The 24,737-nt window shown below is 48.6% G+C and overlaps 1 protein-coding gene across 5 annotated transcripts in view; it reads left to right on the top strand.

The window, feature by feature from the left end:
* Window positions 1-15,269: 15,269 nt before the first annotated feature.
* Window positions 15,270-24,737, top strand: part of SLC8A3 (solute carrier family 8 member A3) — a 113,971-nt gene continuing 104,503 nt past the window's right edge. For 3 of the 5 annotated variants that reach the window (XM_032112372.1, XM_032112371.1, XM_032112369.1), the window contains exon 1: window positions 15,271-15,839. The gene's annotated coding sequence lies outside the window, so the exon portion shown is untranslated. Of the gene's footprint in view, window positions 15,840-24,737 lie in introns of all 5 variants that reach the window. The other 2 variants (XM_032112367.1, XM_032112370.1) reach the window with 2 other exon arrangements.

Genomic DNA, 24,737 nt, shown 5'->3' with positions numbered 1-24,737 from the left:
AGGCACTCACTACAGCCTAAACTGGAATGAAAGATCCTGGCCCAAAAAATGAGTGCTATGTTCAGTGCCATTGGACTAATCTGGTTTTCACAGTAAACCTAAAAATGCAGTTTACACTATTCAAACAGAGGATTACCTGCCCACACTGAGTAATTTCCACTTCTTTTTTTTTTTTTTTTTTTGGTACAGAGATCTCAGTGACAAACTTTGTGTTGCTTCATTGTTATTGTTCATCCTATGCACTCAGTTCAGTCTTCCACAGCATTTAGCAGCACTGTTTGAACACTGCTTCATCCCACATCTCCTTCCTGCATAACTGTTCTGTGAAATAAGCCAGGGAAAGGCAGGTTTGTGTGTCTTTGAATGAGAAGCAGCTCTTTCCAAATTCCTGCCCATCACACAGCTGAGCTGTTCAGCAGCCATTCAAGTGGTGTTTTTTTCCAGAGGCGCCTCCTTGTCTCTGATCTGATAACAAATGTCTCCTTTCATGTCCTGCATCAAGGCTGCTACTTTGGCCTCCTATTCCATTTGCTCTTCTTTTTTCATGCCGTGCCAAACATATTAATGTCAGGCAGAGCTGCCCTGGATCCCTCGGCATAATTCCGAATATAAAGCCCTCCCTTTGCCCACACGGCCAGGAGGGCTCCACGGGGCCGGCTCCGCCCCGGCCCCATGTGTGGGCTGTAGTGGTGGCACCATCCAAGCCGTGGCCTGTGTATTGTCCTGTTTATTGCTCTCGGGCATCCCGAGGGCTGGCTGCCTTTTGGCCCCGCTGGCTCTGCAGCATCCATCTCTAAGTGCATCCTGCTGCCCTCTAGTGAGACCTGCCCGTGGGCCCAGCCCGGCGTTTGCGCCAGAAGGAGAAGGGGCGTCACGGGTCTGTTGTGCAGACAGGGCTGTGCTGTCCGAGCAGGGTGGTGAAGGGGCTGTTGCTGCCCAGCTCCCTTGGGTGTCCCTGCCACCTCCTGCTCCAGGCTTTGTGGGGACTGCTGCCTCCGGTTCACCTGCTCAGCTTTATCCTCAGGCTAAACAGACTGCAAACCCATTGAAAATCAAGAGCAGGCTGACAGGGAGTGGGGGGAAGGGGCAAGATATTTGACAGGTGATTATGGTTAGGGATTTTCTTCCTATTTATCCGGGTGTGGCTGCATGCAAGCCAGTTGGAATGCTCACTACGTGCTCTGGTGACACTGAATTTTGCTGCATTGTCCCATTGCAATACAGAGGGAGAAGCTCCTCATCATCCACACCTCTAGCGCACAGGAGGGGTTTATCCAACCCGAGTGATGCCCTGCCACACGCGGCTGATGCCCAAGTTGTTAAGGCAGGGGAGGATCTGGTCACTGCATTACTGACAGCCCCCCTGGGCAGCCAGAGCACTGTGCAGTGTGACAGCTCTTGCTGGCTTGGGCTTAGCTGGCGATGAGTCACCTTGAGTGCCTGACTTCTTGATAAATCCTGGGAAAAACAGGGCAGTTAAATGTCAGCCAATGGGGGAAATTTTCAGCTGGGGTACGCTAAACTAGTTCTGCAGCTGTCAGGGGCATTTGGCCATCAACCACCCACCTGCAGACAAGGCTGGTTCAAGAGCACTCGTCTACCATGAGTCTGCTGGGAGGAGGCTGGTCAGGTAGGCCACAATTCTTAAGGAAAGCCTGAGATGCTGCTATGGTTTTCTCTCTTCTGAAGCCTCCAAGTTTGTCTTATTTTTGAGGCTGGGTAGGTAAAGAAAGAGGCTTTTTCTTCCCCTGCTTCTCAGGAATGTAGATGAAGGTAAAATGAGAAAATGCCTGGTTTTGCCTAATGTATGGGTCTTTCCAGGTTCTCAGCTGTCTTTTAGTCACTTTAAAAGCTGATAGGAAGTATTGATCTCATTTACTCTCCTTATAGCTTGACTGACTCTTTATTTGGAAACTGGAGTCTTGAGATACAAAGAAATACCAAAGCTCATCTCGTGGACTGGAACAAAACTTAAGAGTATCTGAAGTCTGTCCGGTGGCTTTTCTGTGGTCTGTGTTGAAATACTGAGTCCCAAGAAGCGAGGAGACTGTAACCCACTTCTGTGCTGTGGAGAGGACTCTGGCCTCCTGGTCCTCTAGAGAGAGGCTCTTTTGCTACTGTCCTTGTGTGTTTTTCCTCAGCTTCCCTGAACCTGCAGCTCTGGGGAATGGCAGCTGCTGCTAGGAGAAAAGGAGGAAAGCTGCAGCAGCATTTCTGCCTTTGCCCAGGCAGCTCTTGCCCTTTAGGGTTGATGGTTCTAACTGTGGTGTGAGAGACAGACCTAACCCTTCATTCCTTTCCTTTCTGCAAAGTTAGCTTTCCACAAGCTTCCCTCAGAGCTGTATCTTTCATTTTAGGTCTTTTAAGCGGGCTTGATGGTCAGTCATAAGAGCACTGTGGGAAAGCTCAGTAAAGAACATGGCTGACTCTTTAATGCTAGGAGAAGTGAGAGCCACCTTTTCCAAAAGTTGTGCTCAACAGCGAGAAGTTTCAGATGACTCACCTGCAGGAAAGGAAAAAAAAGAAGTAAAATAATTCCTAATTCTGGACACTTCTTGACCTACTTCCAAGCCATGTTCCTTCCCCACCACCACCCACTGTGAGAGCACAAGCTTTGCAAGGAGAATTGCTATGTGACTGTTAATAGTTAAATGCAGTTTTGTTTATTGGATGTTTTGGAAAACATAAAAAACAGCTAAGTGCACAGACAGACTGTTGCATCCAAAATGATTTACTGCTTTGCCTTTTATAGCTCTTCATTACATCAGGTTGCTGCATCAATATCTTGTCTGTACAGTCCAGCCTGGCGGGGCAGCAAGGCAAAGAATATTGTTGCTGGGTAGTTTTCCAGGTGGTGTGGCAATTAAATTAGCTCTCCTGGGGGATGTAGGGTGGATCACCCAAAGCTGGGAAGCAATTTAAACCCATGCATGTTCAGATGCTTGTCCAGCCCATAGATCTAAAATAAAAATACACTGTTTTAATGAAATATTTGGGGCATTTTGCTTAGGACTGCCTGACTGTACTTGAGCGAAAACCTTGCCTAAATATTTCACTACATCTGTCTTTGTTCAGGTTGCAGTCTAAAAGAACAAATAGCTGTCCATAGCAAGGGATGAGTGAAAGCTGTGAACCCAGGTTTGGACTCAGAAGCCTCTAGAATATGAAACTGTTTGAATCCAGTTCAGAAAAAGGCACCAGTAGCAATGCCGTTCCCCAGGCTGGGATTCACAAGCTTTACCTCCTTCAAATTATCACCAGGGTAGGATCCAGAACTTAGTGCCCCAGTGCCATGTCTGGGCTGTCTTTGCACCTGCAAGTCTCATGGTTCTTGTAGAAGAGTGTCCTCCTGACTGCCCAACAACTGAGGAAGCAAGGAATGGGATTTGACTTAGAGGATCCAGCAAAGCCCACAACAGGAACAGATTCCCAATGTTCTGATATCTCCTGCAAGGCCAGATCTGAATCCAAAGGAGGTTTTTTCTTGTATCAGAAAATCTACCTCTGCCATGTTGTGGTCCCACTCCCTTCAGCAGACAAACCAGCTTTTCCTGTAGGATGCAGGAGGCAGCAGAATAAAGGTGGCTAAGGTGGTATGCTCAGTGTATAACCTCCATAGTGGTCCAGAGCAGCTGGGACAGGAAGGAAGAGGGAGGGAAAGGGGCTCAGTGCACTGAAAGAGCTTTCCTCACAGTGGATAGAAAAAGTAGGGCTAGAAAAGCAGATACTAAAGCAGTTCTCTTGGTGAAAGAGCCAATAGTTGTGACCTTAAGCCCCAGACAATACAGATTGGGAAGGCCAGGAGAGGACAAGGAGGCTCCCTGGTGAAAGCCATTTTCATCAAGAGTTCAATTTCCTACTGTAGCCAGAGCTTGTGCCTGATGAGTGTACGTCTCTAAATCAGATACACTTCATACTCCTGCTCTTTGGCTGTGCATTAGACACAAGGAGTGATGGCAGGAAATTGAACACAGGACTGCATGTCTGCAGCTGTGGGGAATGTGACGGCATTAGCAGCCCGACCAAGGGTCTCTTTCTGGTGGCTCCAGGACTCATGGAAATACAGTACAGAGCCTCAGATCCAATTTCCTGCTCCCCTTTATCCTGGGTGTACATGTCGGTCAGAGCGACCTCCTGTCATTATCAAGTGATCCATCATATTAAAACAAGGGAGAAGGCAAAACCACAGCAGAAAGGACAATTAATGGGTTGCAGGCTTTGAAGTACTTCCCCTTTTATCCTAGCCCATAAAACTTTGATTTAGTTTTGTATCCTGGCTCAAGGGTTTCTCTCTGTCCCAGTGTTCTGATCTGATCAGTCTGGTTTGGACACTGGTGAAAAGCAAGCAGTACCTGCACCTGTTTGTAAGGCAAGTGCCCTGGGGGACTGTCACTTCACTGATGCTGGCTAACACCATTCCATGCCAGGGAAGCAGGTTCATTGCTGCTGCCCCAGTTTTGTGCCCTTCCCCTCCAAGTTTATTAAACAACAAACTGTCAGGGTGTATGCCAGGAAGGATGGTGACCTTGTGCCAGGCTGGTGTGTGAAGGAGGAGGATCTGCAGCATACAAGGGGGATGTAGGCTGTGTCAGGAAGTCTCCATGCATGTTGCACTCTTGTTGAGAGCGTCAGGCAGTGCTAGTGGGACTGCAATAACTTCCAGTCCAGTTCAAGGTCAGGAGCAAACCAATGACCTCTTTGTCTGTGATCTTGCCTTTCAGTAGCAGGCATCAACTAAGCAGTTGTTATTAAAGGTCTGTTGTGCTCCATGAGGGGACTGGTGGCTGTGAAATTCTGATCAGAGTACAAATTTCATTCTGCTTTGGTGAATTCCCCCGAAAGGTGTTGGATGCAGCACGCTTTGCTTTCTGCCCTTCACTGTTCTGCACTGCCTCTTCAGCAGCTCTCATAGAGTGGTGTGCACTATCCTTCTCACAGTGAAAAAGTTCCAGCTGATTTCCGTAGGATCAGGATTTGGCTTGATCTCATCTGTACTTTACTTCAAGGACTTGAAGCTCCCTGCACTGCCCTCCACGCACTGCAGTAACACCAGGCTGGTTGGAAACTTGTTGCACTTTTCTCTGTAAATGCAGAGGGTGACAGAGAGGTCTCACATTGGCAGCTGTGGATATGAGTCAGGATGGATTATCTGCAGGTCCTCCAGCTGTCTGAAGTTCATGAGTTTGTTTTCTGAACTGGTCTCACAAGATGTGGGGACCCTTGACCTGGCCAAGAGCAGCGAATGCTCAGACAATACAGACAATATCTGGAGGCTGAGTCTGGGTGCTTAATGCTCCACAGCTGGAGCACCCAGGCTCAGAGCTCTGCTCTCACTGCTGCTGAGAAGTGCAAGAGCCAGAGAAAATGTGAATGTGTCTTATTTACTTTGTGCTGTTGAGAAATCTGTGCAGGGAACTTCCCCTCTGCAGTATCTCAAGCACCCTAAGACGTTTCAATAGCAAGGACTGGCATTCGTCTGCCTGTTTTCGCCAAAGAAAACTGGTGACCTGGTTTGGACAGCTCTGTCTCATCATTCCCCAGTGGCACCCGGGGTACGGGGGGAAGACTCGGTAGCTGAGAATGAACCCACAGCTGCAGTGCATTCAGAGGAAGGTTTCACATCCCCACCTTCTGTGATTAAAAAACCTCTGTCATAAAATTAATCGGTGACTTCACACCTCCTGATATACTATGAAAATGATTAGACACAGCAGCAGCTGGGGAAGTGATGGGACTCATTGAGGTTTTGCTCCTTCTAATAATATCTTTTTTCTCTTTTATTTTTTTTTCCTTTCTTGAATGCACATTCATTGTTCATGGAAACTGACAAAGGACTTACAATCACAATATACCTACCAAACAAATCCAACAGGGGAGCTGCTCTTGCAGCCTGTCCATACCACATGGCAGCAGCTCTGTCTCATCAAGGCAGTAAAAAACTGTAAAACCACCAATAAAGAAATGAGGAGGAACCTGTCTATGCCGAGGCTAGATAAAAGGTGTTTTCTGGTTTTTGCCTTTCCGAAGGCATGATGAAATAAGCCTCACCTCATGGCTCTGTTGCATGCTTTTGTCCCTGCATGCTGTTACAGGGATGGGATTAAAATCCTTACAGCATGTGGAAGCGGAAGCTATGCCTTGACCTCCCTTGGGAGCAGTGGGTTTGTCACAGACTTGAGCCAGGGAGCTGCTGCCAGGCTTCTGAGGGTAGTAGGTGACAGGTGGCAGCCTTGGAAGCCTGGAGGCATGGCGATCCACGGGATAGTGTTGGGCAGAGGGGAGATGCCAAAGGGATAATGCTCTGCCAGCCAGTGGAGAAGAGGGGAGCATTGGTCTTTTCCCCAGGGATGGCTGTGGCAGCTGATGGCTTTTCTTTCCCTAGTCCACCAGCAGCAGTTGCAGTGCTGTCTGTGCCCTGTAGGACATGGAGCCATCCCTACACTCTCCTTCTCAAGAAAGTACTTGAGGGGGCCCTAGGAAGATGTTAAATAGAATACCATGGGAGTATAACCATATAGAATGAGGTCTCAGTCCATTTCTAGTTGCAGCTGAAACCAGTGAGATGATGGCAGTAGGGACAGCAGCTGAAAGGGGAATGCAGTGGTTTATAGCAGAACCAACTGAAAGGGAATCTAAGCACTGCAGGGTTTACTGTTCTTGCAGTGTGAGCAAAACCGCATGATGCTGGGGAAGGAGGCTGCTTGGTAAGGCTGCCACTCCTGGGATGCCATTTCCCTTGCCCAGTAAATACTGCTTCTGGAATGAGCCACATAATGAGTGTGCTGAACCATGCCTTCATCTTCTGGACAGCATCGCAAACAAGGGTCAAGCAATTAGCCCTTGCAGTGGCTTTGGGAGATCACTAATGCCCACTTGCATTTGAGGAGTTGCCTGGCACTGTTGAAGATCCTGGAGTAAGCCTGGGCAGGGCTGGGACCAGCAGGTCTGACCCTCTCATAGCTCTGGGACTTGCTAGCCTACCGCAGGGAAATTCGGTAGCCAGGAAACAGTTTCCAAAATCCTAATTTCCCAGTTGTGAGCAATTAGGCAGGTGGAAGGAGAGGCTTGGAATGCCCAGTCTGTGGGAAGTACGCGGTATGTTAGGGCTCTACTGTGAGACCTTAAGCGCTGCCAGCTGGGTCTTCTCTGCTGTCAGCTGTGCTGAGTGATGTGGGGTCACTCCTGTTGTGTGTGGCTCAGGTGGCTGGTACAGTGGTGAACCCTGACAAATCTCTTGGTGGCATGTGGAGATGAGGTGTGTTTTCCTACCTTGTTTCTGCTCCTGACCTTTGGGGTGAGGTTGGTGTATTTGGTAAACAACGCTGTGAGCAACTTGTGTGACTGGGATTTCTGGAAGCTACTGCTCTGTAGCTGCAAGATGGTCAGCAGTGCAAAAATGAATGTGAGAAACCACACAGACCAGAGCCTGTGCAAAATGGCCATAGCCTCCCTCTGCCAGGAGCACACTGACAGCCAGAGATAGGCAGCCCAAGGCTCTCCAGGCTGAAGTGCTTCTGCCATTCCAAGTTATTCCCCTTGTTATCTCCAGAGCAAAACTGCTTCTGCACATTCTGGGATACAAATCAATTATCATGGAGAGTTACTCCAAGCTTGCAGTTTATGTGAAGTGTTGGCAAAGAGCAACAGCTAAACCCATGTCCCCACAGGAACAACACAAAGAGGGGCTTAAAGAGGGTGTGTGGTGAGAGGAGCAAAGACAAGAGGTACGTGTAGCTGGGAGACAGAGTGTAGAATGGGGCAGAGGAGAGGGCAGAGACTGAGTGTAGGACTCTGTACAACATACAGGACAAAATACACACTGTATGTAGAAGAAACCCCTCTAGAAAGAAACCCCAGGCTATGAAAGACCACCCTGTTCTTTGCACACAGCTGTGTCTTTCTCCTCAACAAATTAACTTCTTTCTATCTGAATTCTTTTGACTGCTCTGAGGGTGGGTATATAGGTGCTCTAGAATGACCCTGCTTGAGCACAGAGGTTGGGCCAGACCGACCCACTGTGGTCCCTTCCAACCTGGCCCATTCTGTGATAGGTATATGTTGCATGTGCCAAAGTCTTTTTGTGGCTGTGCACTTTTTTTAAAACAAGAGATAATATTCTTGTAAATTCAACTTTTAGGATAACCTGAATAAATTAATATTTAAAGGGATAACCAGTGTTTTATCATCCACTTAATCCCAAAACATGACACATATCAGAAAAATGATTTTGCAACACAACTAGATATTTAAAGTCAAGTCTTCAGTGCTGAGGGAGGTGGCAGGCTTTGTGTGGTGTCCTGATGACAGGCCTCTTCCCAGGGAAACTGTCTCTGTCTTACCACCATCATCAGAGCAGTCTGGGGTCAGACTTTGCACCAGAAGCACTCATCCCATATGTGCTTCCTGGATCCTGCCAGATCTGGACAGAAGCCACGTGTATCCTAGAGACGGATGCGTCTCTCCATGCACAAGCTGCTCACTCCTTTAATTAAACTATTAACTTTCATTAACAGCTGATCTTAATTTACTTTATAGTTCTTTTCCACACCCCATCCCCCACTCCCCCTCCCCATTTTTATAAACCAGGATCAGATCCTCCTGGAGGGAAGCACGGATTTCTGCTAACTGCTCAGGGGGAAGAGACAATCTGGCACTCTTCACTTTGTCCCAGATTTGTAAAGGAAGAGACACTACTCCATAGGAGACTTTTTTTTAGTAGGTCTCAGCTGTTTTGTTAAGAAAATTATTACATTGACCTTAGGGGAATTGTAAAATTTTATTCTATCTTTATCCAGCATTTATTGTTATCCCCATTGGACAGTGCTATCAAGGTCTTTAGCTGTGCTATCTGGTAACATCCCCTGAAGCTGGGGACCTTCAGCTCCAGCATTTTGCACTCTCAAAGTGAAGACAAATCATAGTGTGAAGCCTTGTTTGCCAGCCCACCAGACAGAAGCTGTTGGGAGGTTAGAGGAGGGGCACCCTCAGCCACACCAGCACTTGCTGCCCATGAGCTGAGCACCCACAACCCCATGCCAGGCACTGCTTGTGAAGGTGGGCAGCTACAGGATGGCTGCAGGAGAGTCTGAATTGCTGTGGAAGACCCTTAGGAGGCCAATACAGGGGATGACGTGCTCCTGCTACTGATATGGTGTCCACAATGTAACATAGCCCCAACCATTTTTCATTACAGGACAGTTTTAACCTGTTAGCAAATTCACTGGCCAGAGAGTAGCTTACCCAGAATATGAAGGCATGGGATGCAGAAGGAAGGGTTTGAAAGAGAGGTAAGAAAGCCAGCCTGTGTGCAGTGCATGGCTGAAGCACCAGCTACTGCTCTAGAGTTGCTGTGAATCCTCTGCTCCATGGAGCACTGGCTTAGTTTAAGAAACATGGATTTTTTTTTTTTCTTTTCATGCTATTAGCCAGCATGTGGTGCAAGAAGCAGAAAAAACCACCTTGGTGCCAGTGCTTAAGAGGGAAACCAGAGTGGTGGTGGTGCAATTGATTTTTGTCTTTGTTGGGTTTCAAAATCAATGAAATATGAACTTTTCCCATTGATTTTTTTGAATTCAGAATTATTTTGGGAAGCTGTTAAATGAATTGACAACTTTGTGCGCTAAATCCTCTTCCACGCTTTGTAAGACACGTGCAAGAACCCATCAGAATGTGCTGATGTGCTTACAGGCTTCTTGCCATGTTAATATTTGTTGCTGTCTTCTGTCATACCAAACCTCTTCCTCTGAGTCCAGGTTCCTTGGTCCTCAGTGAGAGTGGAGGAGGAGCAGATCCAATCCGCTGCTGTCATCTGAGCTGCATGTTCTTGTTCTGCAACTGAGAAAATGGGTGTACCCCAGGCACTGTTGGTGCTGGTGGCTCATTACACGTCACTGCAGTTGAAATGGCCTTTTTGAATGTGCCCCTTGTCCCGGCGCATAGCCTGATGCTGTAAGTCACAGAGTCCCATTGGTCCTTCATGGAAATAGCTGTTCTTATAAAAACCCTTAAGAAACACATCACCTAGTTTGTAATAGAGTTGCTCTTAAGCCAAGAGACCAAAGATAAGGAAAGTCTCAGAGCTCCTCAACCTGAGAAGCTTCCCCTGACCACACCCATGGATGGCAGTTAAAACGCTGAAAAAATCTCCTTTGAATGAGTCCTGTTTCCTGCCCCAGGACACACGGGCTTGCCAGACCAAGCCCCCCTGGGTGTTTGTCCTGAGCGGACGCTATGCTCCACCACAGATGTCCACTTCTCTGCAATCTGCAGTGGTCAATCCATGGATCAACAGTTTCTGAAGCCAATGCTAAAATGGAAAACTTTGGAATGGAATTAACATGTGTCCTGGATTCCACCACGATCAAAATCTGGTTGTGGGGTGTACCCTCATTTTCCATTGTCAGGTAGATTCTTTGGAAGATGTCACTCTCATCAGTTTTCAAGGGTTTGACTTGCCCTGAATTCCCAGGGACTGGTTGCTATCCTTTGTTAGGTTTTTTCATTTTTTGAGGGTTTCTACATGGTGTCTGAATGCTGCCTAAAGTTTCTTTAGGTCCATGTTCAGTTGCAAAGAAAACCCTTGGCAAGCCGAGGCCAGGACATGTTTGTGGTATCAGTCACCATATGGGCTTGTCTCTACATTACTCTGCAATCATTTGTGAGAGTGAAGATGACTGCACAAAGAATTGCCCCTCCTTATAAACCAGACCTCAGAGGAAGGTGGCCTCTGACCCCAGGCTTAACCTCTTGGGAAGCTCTGCAATGAGACTAGAGGATCTTATTGCAACCTACAGCTGTCTCAGACACACCTGTGGGTCAGAAAGATTAAACCCATATTTTACTCCTTTCTGAGCAGTGTACAAAGGATACACAAAGAATCCTTATCCGTCTGTGGCAAGCCCCCTGTCTGCTAGGACCTGTGGAGGAATTGTCCCCCGGTTATGGGAAGGGCTGTGAAGAGTGCATGGACTGTCCCAGGTGTCCCATGACTTGTTCAATAAGAATTTGCACACTGTTATGTGTATAAAGCCCAGCTTGGCTTTTGGAGCTCTAACCATGTTTGCAAAACAGGCTTTCATGTAAGAAAAAAAGAACAGAATTTTACATTTGATCTGGGTTCATTTGCTCGGTAATCATGGATAGGCTTGAAGCTGCCTTCTACATGGTGGCTCCTTTCCTCTTTTGCCTAGAAAGTAATTTTTTCTCAGATTTAAAACTTCATTTCAAGGCTCTGAAAATGCATCATACTAATAAAATGTCACATTATCTCATCCCTTCTGACACAAATGTGAGCAGGCACCTGATGAAAGCTGATGAGGGAGGAAAAGCACAGCTATGGAAAAATAGCCCAAAACATAACACAGGTTCACCAAGGTCTAATCTTGAATGAGAGAAGGGGGCTGTGCCAGGCCCTTTCGTACAAACTTGAGGTCAGGAGCAGTCGGTCTGCTTGTATTCAAGGAACAAGGGCCCTTGAACAATATAGTGTTTGTGGCCATTCTTGGGTCATTAGGCCAAGGGCTGAAAGATTACAGGAGGACAGCAATAGTGGGAGCAATTCCTAAGGCCTTTCTCAGCTAGAAATTTTCCAAGGAGGAGCCAAACGTACAGCTCATCATGTATGCCACAATAAAACAATAATACGGCCCTATCCACCTGAAATTTTGGATGGCAACTGTGTGAAATTCTTATCTGTATGTGCTAAGTGCATAGCTGATGAACGAAGGGGAAAGAATAGATCCTTTCAGACTCAGCTAACACATGCCCAGAGTTTTCTCTGGAACTTGTAGGACACTGGCACGTTTTTATGTCAATAGATGCTGTTGGCATGGCAGAGCAAGTCAATGCCTGTTATGCACATTGTCCTTAACAACAGCACTGCTGTTGACTACATTCTGCTGTCAGCATCTTTATTATCAGCATGGTTGCCAGCAGAAGGCTGAAGTCATGGGATGTTGAAGCTATGGATTAAGTTAAGAAAATCTCTAGTTTTAGGCGGCCAAGGAAAGGAGGAGCAAAGCCTCCATTTCTTGTTCTGCTTCAAATCTCAGGAGCTTGGAGACAGGTTGGAGAGAAGTATGAAGGTCCTGATTGTTCATGGGAAAAGTCCCCACACTTTCATGAAGAACTTCTTTACTGTGAGGGTAACCGATCACTGGAACAGTTGCCCAGAGAAGTTGTGGAGATATCCAAAAAGCCATCTGTCCTCAATCCTGAGTAATGTGCTCTAGGGGACCTGTGTGAGCAGGGAGGTTGGACCAGATGACCTCCAGTGGTCCATTCTAACTCTACCTGCTCTGTGTTCTTTTAATATACTAGTATTTGGTAGACTTGCAGTGGTTTTGGGTTAGAATCATACAATAGTTTTGAGTTGGAAGGTATCTTTTAAAGGTCATCTAGTTCCAGCCCTCCGCAATGAGCAAGGACATCTTCAACTAGATCAGGTTGCTCAGAGCTCTGTCCAACCTGACCTTTAATGTTTTCAGGGATAGGGTGCCTACCATGTCTCTGGGCAACCTGGGCCAGTATTTCACCACCCTCATTGTAAAAAATTTGTTTCTTATACCTAGTCTGAATCAGGCCTCCATAAGTTTAAAACCATTAGCTCTGGTCCTTAGGTGAGGTAACACTTGAAACATCGAGTGATCTTGGCAGTCATTAAAAACTAATATCCATGCTTGTTTAGTGAGATTGTGCTAAACAGCCCAGGAATTTCCCTGTACTTTAATTGTTAAAGCTAATATAAACAAGAGGTGGTTGGTTTTTTGTGTTGTTTTGGGTTATTTGAAATAGTATTTTTATATAAATGGTTTGGTTGCTTTCATCTCAGGTTAGTACTTTGCAAGCACACCTTTAAGACTAAGGAGATAAAAAATTTCATATACTCCCTCTTGTAATGAAAAATTTCTGCCTGAGCTGAGCAATGTAAGATGAGGCCCATATGGAAGGGAAGGAAAGAGGGAAATGGCTCGGAGCGTTTCTTAAGTGTATTAGGCATGATTTTATGTACTGGGATGAGGTGAAATGAAACATCTGTGTACCATAAAGAGCTCTGTCTGTCTTAAGTTATTGTCAACTGTAAATTTGTGTATTGCCCCCAGGGCTTGCTCCTGCTGACGAGCATTTTGCACTGCAGCTCCTGAGCTCCAGACCCACTCTTGCTGAGCCTTAAACACAAGCAGTTGTTTGGAACTGCCTGATGATGAGCTGTGGGCTGGGAGAGTTTCCCTGTGCCACCTGGGGCGGTTTCCTTTGCTTGGTGTTGGAGGTGACTGGAGAGCTGCCACCCTTGGGGGCTGTCCTCCCTGGCAGGGGTGTGAGGTTTGGAGGTGGCCACCTGGAGATCGGATGTCACTGGCCGGTGCCAGAGTCCCTGCATCCACACAGTCTTGGATATCAGCCACTGATGCTGTGCTGTTGATTTTATGTACTGATGTTAGTAAGGGTTATTCTGCAGCTTGACTGAGACTGCTGGGCACTTTAATGCCATGGGCCACAATGCACATGTGCCTGTGTTCCCCCAGGCACTGGGAAGCCCTTCTCCTCCCTGACATCACACAGGAGCCTCATTCAGGGTTGCAGCCCTGTGCAGGACTGGCCAGTGCCCTGAGGTCAGGCACTTCAGAATATGTTGGATCTTGCCATGTCTTCTGGCCCATGTGCATCCCATACCACATTCCTACCTGGTAAGCTGCCTTGCTGGGTCATTTGAGGACACCAGGAGTGGCAGGTGGCATTTGGGGAGACAAAAGGCTGAGTCTGGGACCCACAAGGTGTTCTGCCACCATCTTTTGTACCTCCATCTTGTACTTATTTGCAGCAACTCTGTCCCCTTGTGGCCTCCTCCTGCTGCCTGTCTGTCCTGCACTTCCATGCCCTGCTCTAACTAATAACAGTGAGTAGCCAGACCAGAATGCATAATTGCTCTGCCAGGTCTCTGCATCCCTTCTGTGCTGAGTTGTGGGGCCAGGGGCTGCTCTTATTATGGAGCCATAGCTATTATGGAGCCATAACTAGAATGTACCAGCTGACTTTTAGGGAGTTAGTGGTCTGTGATGTCCTGCAGGGGACCACAGCCCATTCGCAGTTTTTCTTACCAATTTCTGGCAGCATGAAGCCTGCTCAACTCTCTTACATGTCACCTTCCCAGTAAGTGTTCTGCCCTTTCCTCTTCCCTCTTTGTATGTCTGCTGCCTGTGCCTGGCTGAGGTAAAAGTTCTTGCCCAGTGTAGGACTCAGGCTCGAATTTCTCATGGCAGTTGATTCAGCTGCTTTTGACAGGGATGGTTTGCACTTGCACATGTGCTCAGGTCTCACCAGAAAGCTTCTGGGCCTTCATCACCTCAGGGGGTATGGGGAGTCACTGGGGACAAACGATCTGGGGACAGCTTCTCTCTGGAGGATGAAACAGACCGTTCTTTGGCAGGATAGCTCAGTGTCAGGGATTGTTGCCTTGTAGTACCTGGGCTCTAAAGAAGTGAGAAGCTATGCCAGAAGGTAAATCTCCTGGAGGCACATGTCTGCCCATAACTGCTGTGGCAAAAACAGAGGGGACCCTAAGGGGAGGCAAATGTGTGCAAATACCATGATGTGTCTTGTGTGAGGCATAAATGTACTGCTTTGTTCCATGGTCCTGGAAACCAGCCCCTAGTAGTCTTCTGCCAAAGTCAAATAGCAACTTTGGAGGCAATGTGTATTTTTACCTTAAAATGACTTGCTGTCTCACAACTTATTTGACTTTGGTTAAAAAAATAACTGGGTGGTTTCTGCAAGCACAGACTAAAGCATGCAGCTTCAAATGGATACCAGGACCAACTCTGGCTGTGTAATTATATTGCCTATATTTAATCTCTCAGAAGTGTTTGGCAGATGCTTTAAATTTCAGATAAGCAATCAATATCTTCTTCTCTGAGGCTCGACTACCATGTTCTTCCCCTTCCTTGCTTGAAATACACAAAGTCAAGCCAATATACTAGGATGGCACAGGAGTGATCCCCGCTCAGTGAGTGTATATCTCTATCTATATATACCGATGGAGACCTCATAGAGGTGTGTGTGCGCGTGTTACATGCAAGACGTGCTCTGCCTTTATTTATTTTGGAAAGGGTTTGCCTTGGTTTCACCGTGCCTCGCTTTAAACGATCTGAAAATCCCCCCCTGGATTCGGAGGAATAAATATGCATGGCTTGTAATTCTGTTGCAGCGCTCGCTCCCAGCTGATAGGTGACGTGGAGTTTGGAGGCTCGCAGATTGGCTTTTTGATTTGGCTTCTTGCTGCAGTTGTGCAAACCTCGCTGGCTCCCAGAAATCAGGCTCAGCGCTTTGCCGTGCACCGTAATGCTGGGAAGCCTGCACTGAGCCCCGATGGTGTGAGCGCGGGAGCGGGGGAAGCCCAGCAGATTCAGTGGCAATCTGGGGTACAATCCATTTTCTCTTCCCCCCTCCCTCGACCCCCATTCATCTCCATCCTCCTCGCCCTCCTCCCTCTTCGCCAGATCTCCCTTCCCTCCCCAAACTCCACCACACGGAGCTGAAGATCAAGGCTGGTGGATTTATCAACATTTTACCTCCACCCCCACCCCCTTTTCCAGATGCACCTCCCCGCTCTCCCTGACAGCTGCAAAAGGGAGCACAGGTTTTGTAGCGAGCGAGGCAACTTGGACTGACATGCAAAGGCGAACCCCCCCGTACCCGCACACACCGTCGGTGAATCACCGGGAGATGCGATGAGCTCCCTTTAGGAACCGGAAGGATTTGTGTTGGGGAGCCAGCGGAGCCCCCTCCCCCCCCATCCCCCAGCCCGACCCTCCAAAAAAAAGTCAGGAAAGCCGGCAGAAAGGGTAAGTAAGGGGGTGCCACCCCTTCTCCGTGGGAGACGCGAGGTTGGCGGGCAGGTGTCCTGCTGCCAGTCGGGGCTCTCTGCCTTGCACGCGAATGGCCGTGGAGCGGGGGGTGCCGGGGGAGTGGGGGGACGAGAGCTCTTTGCCGGCTCATCTCCCGGGATAGCGGGGGGAATTAGCGTTGCCCAGGCGCTGGGAGCTCGCTTCATTCCCGCTGCCTTCCCGGCGCCGTGGCGGCTCCGTGCCCGTGTGTGTGTGTGTGTGAGGGGGGTGCGTGTGTGTGTGCGCTGCGGAGGGAGGGCTTTGCCTACGGCGCGGAGCGGGCGCTGCGGGGTGGATGCGCGCCGGGGAGGGGGCGCCGGGCCGGGCCGGGCGCTGCGGGGCCGGGGCCTGGCGGAGCGGGCGGGCTCCGGCGGGGCGTGCGCGGCAGGAGCTGCCCGGTCCCGCGGCACCGCGCGGCCGCCCCGGGATCCCTCCCGCCGCCGGGCAGGGGTGCCCCGGTTCGGCGGCGCGGCGCGGCCCGCAGGGATGCCGGGGAGCCCGGGGGGGTGGCTGTGCCCGGGGCTGCCAGGCGGGGGAAGTGGCTCTCATGCAGTGCTATAAATTTCCTTTTTAAAATCTCTCCCCCCCCTTTAAATTTCCTTAAAAATTTTTTTTTCATTTTTTTCCCCCGGGAGAGGCCGGGCCGGGCCATCCCCGGCCGCGGGGCGGGGGCGCCGGGGCCGCCGTCCTGGGCAGCTGTCGCGCTCCGTCCGCCGGGGCCGGCTTGTTTACCCCGGGTGTCAAATATAGCTGCTACGCCAGGCGCTGCCCTAAATAGGGCACGGGGCCGCCGGCAGGCCCGCAGCCCCCCATGGCAGGGGGACAGGAACTCTACACACACACATGCACACGCATGAGAGCTGACCTAAATGTGGGCTCATTTCATACTCTGCCTCTCTCCCAGCCTTGCTTCAGGGCTTCATATTTTTTCACCTGTGTCTGAAGTATCGATCACCCTGGGTGAGAGATGAAACCATTGCAGTTGGTTTTGGTGTTTTTTACTGTTATTCTAAAACGTGAGGCCATGGCCATTTCCCCCTCTGCCCCCTCCAATGGAGCTGTAGTGTAATGGTTGGGTTCCTGACTTATTGGGTAGTTCCTTGGCTTGTTCTGGGGATTTTACCCTAAAAATCTGTTTCAGATTTAGGGGGAAACACTGAAGGGACAAGGTGAGAATGGGTGCCTTACACACATCTTTCCCCTCTTCATGCTTATATATGTGTGTTCCTTTAATTCCACACATCCCTGTATAAAGCAAAAGGGTGATTTTGTTGAGCTGGTTTTTTATTTCTGGAGATGACAGGGCTGGAAGACTTAGGTAACAGTCAGTAGCACCTTCCCATTCAGGAGTACTCATCCTATGCTCCCTGGGAGACTGGCGGGAGGCCCAGGACAGCAGAGTTGGCTTTGGGGGACACAAGGCACAGAGGCCTTGAAGGTGCTCTGTAGGTTTGGTGCAGCGGAGAAAGGAATCACTCCTCCGCTGCACAAGCATTTCTAGGGAGTCCCTAATCCTGCTCCATCCACTGCTGTTGGAAGCATTTGTTTACCCTGATCATGGTTTAGCTGAGAAAGTCACATTTGGTGCTCATGTTCGTGCTTCTGCGTTCAACTGGAACGAGACTTGTTTCCTGAATAGAGGTAGTGATGTTGAAAAAGAGCATGTCCAGCTACTGCTGAGGGCTGGCTGGGGAGGAGCGGGAGCAGCCCAGGAGCCCTCAGTTCTGCCGTGAGTGTGCAACATGAGGTAGATTGGCTACCCCATGTTGTGAATAGAAGGGTGTAGTATCAACCAGTGTGGGGAAGAGACGACTGATGGGGAGCCTTAGGCAGAAGGTGCAGTACAGCAGTCTGGTGGGTTTTTTTCCCTAAAGCCAAAATGGGTAGTTTAAGCATTGCTCAAATGCCCAAGGTAGGACAGACTGTAGTAATCCCACTGCTGAGGTCCCAAGTGAGGCAGTGGAAATGCAAGTATGCTTCTGGTTTTGCATACCTCCAGTGTACTGCTTAGGTACATTTCAGGTCCCAGGTCTTATTTGTATCACTAATAGTATTTCGCTTCCTGCGTGGGGATTTGGTAAGGACGTGGTTGCAATAACTACTGGGTGAGAGGGAAGGCAGATTTGTAGCTATCCTAACGCCTCTCTGTGTTGCACTTGTTTTTACAGAGATCGTACTCTTGCTCTGCAAAGCTGCCACCTGACAGGGTGGCACCTGGGATGGCAGATCAGGTGGGACAGTCCTTTCATCAGGTGGGACAGTCCTTTCCGTTGCGCTGGGCAGTGTGGGAAGCAGTCTTCAACACTAGCACCCAGAACAGGAGAGCACGTGTGGAGCAGTACCAAGCACAGCCTGGATAATGCACTGTTCTGTGCTCCACAGGCTCTTGCTGGGCCAGTGTAGGGCAGGAGCTGCCCTGTCTGATCCAGTCAGACTGGAGCAGACTGTGTTGTTGGGAGTCATGGAGAGTTGTTCTGCATGGCAATCTTAGGATGCTCAGGGCACTGTTCCTCAGCTTGGCTGGCTTGGAGGAAGGAAAGAGGTACCCAGGGATGAATCCACCCTTCCTGCTCCCTCTGCTTTCCTCTGAAACTGGTAGGTTTGAAGTCAGGGAAGGTCTGAGCTTGGCAGATGCTAGGGTGTTGCAGGTTGTACAGGTAAGAGATTGCTAAGGGCCTAGGCTGACCTGCTGCTATGTTGTGCCTGATCCCTTATTTTCAAAGGGTCTTTCCTGTGAGAGGCATCCTCCATCCCCAAGGCAGGGCAAGGCCACAACAGCGTGTGTCAGCACTTTTATTAGAAACCAAGTGAAGATGTATTCCCTTCGCCAGTATTTTCAAGTGAAGCACTATACAGATAAATGGTCTGTCTGTCAGGGTTTTGTTTGCTTGTTTTAAACAAACAGCACCAGTCTCCTCCCCTAAGCTTCCCCAATGACCAAGTGGCATTGACAAATAGTTCCTTGTTCTTTGTTGCTGTCATGTTTCAGATGCCTTTCATGTGCTTCACAGTTAAAAAGATAGCTTTGATTGCTGGCCAATTTTTTTTTTTATAAACCAGGCAGTAATATCTAATTCTATATTTAAAAAAAAGTGAAGGAAATTAAATTACTATGACAAAAACATCTTCTTAATAGGGAAAAAGAGTCTCTGAAGCCAGGAAATTGATAGTTGTGATGCTCCATCTACCATCACCCACTGTGTTGAGGTATTGTGGCATAGATTAATGCTATTGTTGATTTACCGTTTAGATAACGGTAGCTCCTAAAGGCATCAGCCTGGTTGGGGGCCCATGTTTCCAAGCGCCATACAGATGTCTAGTAAATTGCAGTCTTTGTCCTGAAGAGTTTCATGCATTGAAAGATACATGAGATGATAAGCCGTTCTTGGGGAACCTTTAGAACCCCTCTGCTGCTGAGCTCATGGTCCTGAATTGGCTGATTTCAGTGACGTGGGGTCACCTGTGGGGTTTGGGGCTGGAGCAGAGCTCCAGCTCATGTCCCTGCTTACCTGCAGAATGAGATCCAGGAAGCACCTTAAGTCTCCTGCAGCTTCAGTGGGCTTATGGGCTGCTTGAGGACTAACATGGTATAGACTGTAGCTGGCTGCTCTTCTTCCCCTCTGCCTTAATGCTTTAAGCTGCAAGCTGTGGTTGAGGGCCATCACAGATGTGACTGCTGAAGTTCAGCATGATGGCCTCCCAACCTCCCCACGAGGCACTTCTTTTGCAGGGTTTTGCAGGAATAACAAAGCATGAGGAGCAGGGATGTGTCATGCCGTTCTGAAGGCAGCACCACCACCCCATCTTGTCGGTGTCACAGTGAGACCCAGGTGCCATTGTTCCTGTAGTACAGCATCATAAAGTAATTAGTTTGCCCCATAAGACACATTTATAAATAGGTGATGATCATGCCCCCATGCTCCTTCAACTCTCAATTTTCTGGTAATTCTGTCTTTAAATCCGCTTGCTGGAGCCTTTGATCACACAGTCGAGCTGTCATTGATGTCTCTGACAGTTGACATCATGGGAGAGAAGGGAGCTTAGGGCTCTTAACATTTCTTTTATGATAGCTTGTTTTCTAATGAAACACTCCAATGAGGATTTTCCATCATAATAAAACAGGGAGCTCTTCTAGAGCACTCAGATTTAGGGAGAAGCTTCTGTTTCCATTCACTAGCAGATTATTTCAAGGCTACAAAACTGAGCTTGCTCTGTTTGCTGCCTTCCTGTACTCTGCTGTCTTTTTACCTAAGCCTCCTAACTCAGGACAGCAGCAGAGACAGCCAGGTCAAGAGCAATCAGAAATACTAAATATCCTGTGCTGCTGGGCATGTTTTGCAACCAGTGAGGTGCCAAAGAGTTTTAGAAACTGTAGACAGATGAGACTGCACTGGCATTGCTTTCATCTCCTCTCTCCTAGGCTGGTACTTGGAGGCTGTCTCAAACAGCAGCATCGCAGAATACAGTTTTAATCAAAAGAAGTGTAGTGATGCAGGGATGTACCTGCGAGAGGGCACTTAGATCTGACTGCTGAGGTTGTGTTGAAGGTGACATGTCCAGGAGTGAATGTGGGACTCCAGTGCTGACAACACAAGGTGCCCTGCCAGTGTGTTCATATGCTGCATGCTGGTGGAAGCTCGTTTCCATCCCCGGAGCAGGGGCAGAAGCAAGGGAGGGTTAGAGCATGTCTGCACATCACTCTGCAGTCAGGCTGCCGCTCACTCTGGATGTGTCCTAGCTCCCTTCAATGTGAGTAGTGCCAGGAGAGAGTCTGTCTCCCAGACCAGGGTCCAGGCAGGCTGTGAAATCCACCACTGCCCCAGTGCCACAGCTCCCCCCACACAAATTAGCAAAGGCAGCACTGCCTCTGCCTTGCACTGGTGAGGGTACTTGGAATAATGCTCAGCGTGAAGAACCTGTCCTTTTGTTCTCCATACTGTTTACTGTCAGGAAGATTTGTCTTGGGTCATTAAGGCGTGGATATCTTGGTTTACCATCTTGAGGGAGGCCTTCCTTGTTGGGAAGCAGTATCTTGATGTTGAGCTTCAAGTTCACCGTAATAAGCACCTTTATCCTCCTCTCTGGTTTTGGTTGGGATTATGCAGTGACTCTTGAACACGCATGTTAGTTGGGAAAAATGGATATGTCTCTGCCCTTGTGTTGCACGACAAGGCTGTTCCATGGTCCAAGGGGTGTTACAGGATTCACTGCTGCAAGAGGCAAACCTGCCTCTGCCCATACAGCTAATGCACTTGCCATACTTGTCATCTGGACCTTGTTTTCTACAGCTTTCCCACCCTGGCTGCTTGTTTATGCTCCTGTCCCACCCCTGCAGGATACTGGCACAGTGGCACGTGTGTCCAGGTGGTGAGTTCAGCTTGCTTTTCTGCCAGATGGATTCCTGGTCCTTATTCACGCCCTAGCCATGCAAACAGTTATGCCAATAACAAGGGGAGAGCTAGAGCAGAGCGGTAACAAATGACCAGAGGTGGAAAATGTTCTGGTTGGCTTAAGAAGCCCTGCTTCCACCTGTGAAGCTGCTGCCTGAATTGCCTGCAGCAGTTAAGGCTTGGAGTTGGTTCCGTCTTGAAGTCTGCACTTGATGAAACGGATAGTACTGAATGCAGATTAGTTGCAAAGAATCTAATAGTGATGGGGTCTGCAAAGCACTTCTTAACCTATTAAGAGGCACAAAAAGCAGGAAAAGAAGAAATTTTTTATATAAAATCTTCCCAAGAACATGCACAGGGGTTGATCCTGATTAAAATAAATCAGAGGGTCTAGGCTAAGCTATTTCTCAGATGCAACATGTCAAATGGACTCAGGTTTTTCAAGAAGAGAATAAAATGAGAACTTCCCCTCTGCTCTAAATTCTTTCAAGTCTCTTGAAAGCTTCACACTAGCACTCAGCACTTCATCAACAGCAATCTCTCCATGTTGAAGCCTCCAGACTGCATTCCCTGGGAGTGCAAGTGGGAGCAGTGCCAACTGTTCTATTAGGTTTGCACCCACGAAACCCACTAGCAAGGGAGGACCTGTTAGTGTCCTGCTTGTCCTCACGGGACCGCCGCGGGCTCAGTTTGTGCTGCTGCCGTGCGCTCGCCGCGGGTGCTGCACTTGGCTGGTGTGAGAGTCCTGGGGAGGTTGCTGGCCTCGGTGCTAACCGGGGCCCCGTGTGAGGACCTAGGGACCAGAGTGAGGTGGAGCTCTCAGTGTTGTTGTCTGCCAAGGTGTGGGGCAAGGTGGCTCTCTGTGTACTTTTCCTTTGCGAAGGATTCTGATGAGGGATAATGACTTGATGCTGCTTTTGTTTTGGCAGCCCCTAGACAAGAATGAGCCTTTCAAAGCTTGGGTCATAGGAGGCAGGCAGAGGGAATGCTGCTGGAGTTAGCTGTGATGGGGTATTCTCCTGTGTAAGTGTTTTGGAGATGGGTGCACTAGACATTGGCCTCTCATAAATTATTGCCCACTCTGACTCTTTAAGCCTCATTTTTTCATTTCATTTTAACCTTCCAGAGTAGTTTCAGGTTCACTTCTTCTAGTAAATGTTTCCTCTTCTCTTAACTTAAATAATCCATCTCCCCAAAGCTGACCTGATGGATGTTTCCCCCGCAGTGACCCTGCGCACACAGCACACTTCATGAAACCCTGGCTTCCATGGGGGAATGCAGCACCAGCAGTGACCCTGCTGGTGTCCCAGCTAAAAATAAAGCCTGTCCCTCCTGGCAGTGTTGGGGTTTGCTTTTAAGTAGGTAGGCAGTTTTACCCATTGGCTGCAGTGTGTTCTTGTGCCAGGCAGAAGGCACAGCTTAACCTTCAGAGCATGATGGAGCTGCCTCCCCTCTGGGGAATCACACCAGGAGACTGAAGGTGAGAAGATGCTCTGCTGCACTTGGTGCACCTACGTCACTCCCAAAAATCTGCTGGCTTGCCTGCTGCCTGTCTAGATCCATCTCCTTGCTGCTTTGTGCATCCTAGTGAGTCACACATATCCCTCTTTCCCCGAACCATGGCCTTTTCCTGCCTCTGCTTTTCCTTCTTAAGTATATAGATTTCTTCATGATTCGCAGTAGCTGCCCCAACTCCGGACTTCCCTCAACAACTCCATGCCTTCTGGCTTCCCAGTGTTCTAACAGCATCACTCACAAATTCAATCTGCAATCTGCCACGTATCCTCTGTGCCTGTCTTCTCTCAGGTCCATGTGGGCTTGGCTGCTGGGACAAAGCAAGAGGCTTGCCCAGGCAGGGTGCAGATGCTCAGTTAGGGAGGGCCTTTCCAGCTTTTGCTGTTCACACACATTAGCAGTTTTCACAAACACCAGTGAGGCTGAACTATGCACTGGAGCAAGAGAAGGGATGCATCCTGTCTGGTGGATCTACGGGTATTTTCAGTGTTCTCTGCACATTCCTGAGTCTTAAGAGTATTTAATTTATCTCTTACAGCATTGTGTTCCACAGATTGTGCAAATGCACAGCATAGAGTTAAAGAAGTTTCTAGTGCTTGCTAGATAAAATACCCTGAGTCTGTGAACTTTCTCTTAGTGTTGGCCTTGAGCTTCTTTTGGCTTGGTTGACCACCTCCGTCCCTCAGACCAAAGCTAATTTCCCAAAGAAGGCTGAGGGGAGGGGACATGGGAGTTATGTTGGGTTGTGCAGTATTCCAGAAACCTCATGTACTTACTGTTGCAAAGAGAGCATGAAGAGGTGGTCTGGTCATAATTTGCAAATATCTGTGTGGGAGCCAACAGCTACCAGGTATTGTGGCCTTGCTGCAATCACCCCAGACAAAGGGGCCATGGTCTTGCTAGCTGGGTTTGGGAAGGGACCACAAGGGTGCTGTGGGAGGAGGGGTCAGGGGAATGATCCAGAAGTGTTTCTATGTGTATCTGCAGAGATCAGAGGTCAGGGAGAATGGCCAGAGGAACGATGACTGCTGAGTGGAGGGTTGTTTTGATACAGATCTCAAATTCATTGAGTACCCACTTTTATTCATTTGTCTGCTCACTGAACTCCCACTGCAAAATGGATTAATTTCAAGGCTTTTTATGTCTTGAAAAGTGACCATCATTTTGTCAAAGATCTTTTGTGCTTGTTCTTTTACCTGTTCGTGTTACTGACCTGAATGCAACTAATGGTGGCTCTGCCTGGGATAACACTCTTCCTATCCCATTGCTCCTCACTTGCTGGTGTTAGGGGACTGTTGCTTCTGTTTTGGCAAAGCATTTGCCTGTGACTTGTGACAGGTTTTCCAGATGACAGGAGCTGCTGTCACCAGCAATGTCAGGAAGAGCTGGGTTCAGGACACCACCACAGAAGTATGGCTGGGCATGAGAGTCTTTCTGGGCTGAGGCAGGAGGGGTAGGGCATGAGTGTTTAGCTGGGGTGTGAAAACAGGCTGTTATTCCTGCCTCAGCTCTTGCTCACGTCAGTCCTTCACTGGAACTTGCAGCAAGAGTGGGACCCTGCAATTTTCTTGCTGTAGCAGGGTCTTAGGAGAGATTTGGACTTGAAAGCAAGTTAAACACATCTCAGTTTTAATCTTCTCTTTACAGAAAAGGATGAAAAGATAATTTCTGCTGTCCCTGTCCCCAAAGGGGACTCAAGCTCCTGAGTAAAACTGGTGGAGATATGGACTACTAGCATCCATAATGGAGGCTGTGCCCCTCAGTGGCAGGATAGAAGCTGTCCTCTTTTTTTCCCTGGTGGCTTAAATAGATTGTACAGAGAGTGCTGCATGGGATGAGTGTGTTATTCAAGCACACGCATTCAGCCAGTGACTCCTGTCATTTTACCTCCAGGATATGGCACCTCATGTGCTGATCCAAGGTGACACCGGGCACATGGTGGAGGAGAGAG

Source organism: Corvus moneduloides, chromosome 6, assembly GCF_009650955.1.
Source record: "Corvus moneduloides isolate bCorMon1 chromosome 6, bCorMon1.pri, whole genome shotgun sequence".
Taxonomy (NCBI): Eukaryota; Metazoa; Chordata; class Aves; order Passeriformes; family Corvidae; genus Corvus; species Corvus moneduloides.
The sequence above is the reverse complement of the archived record's forward strand: the minus strand, read 5'-3'. Positions and strand labels throughout refer to the sequence as shown.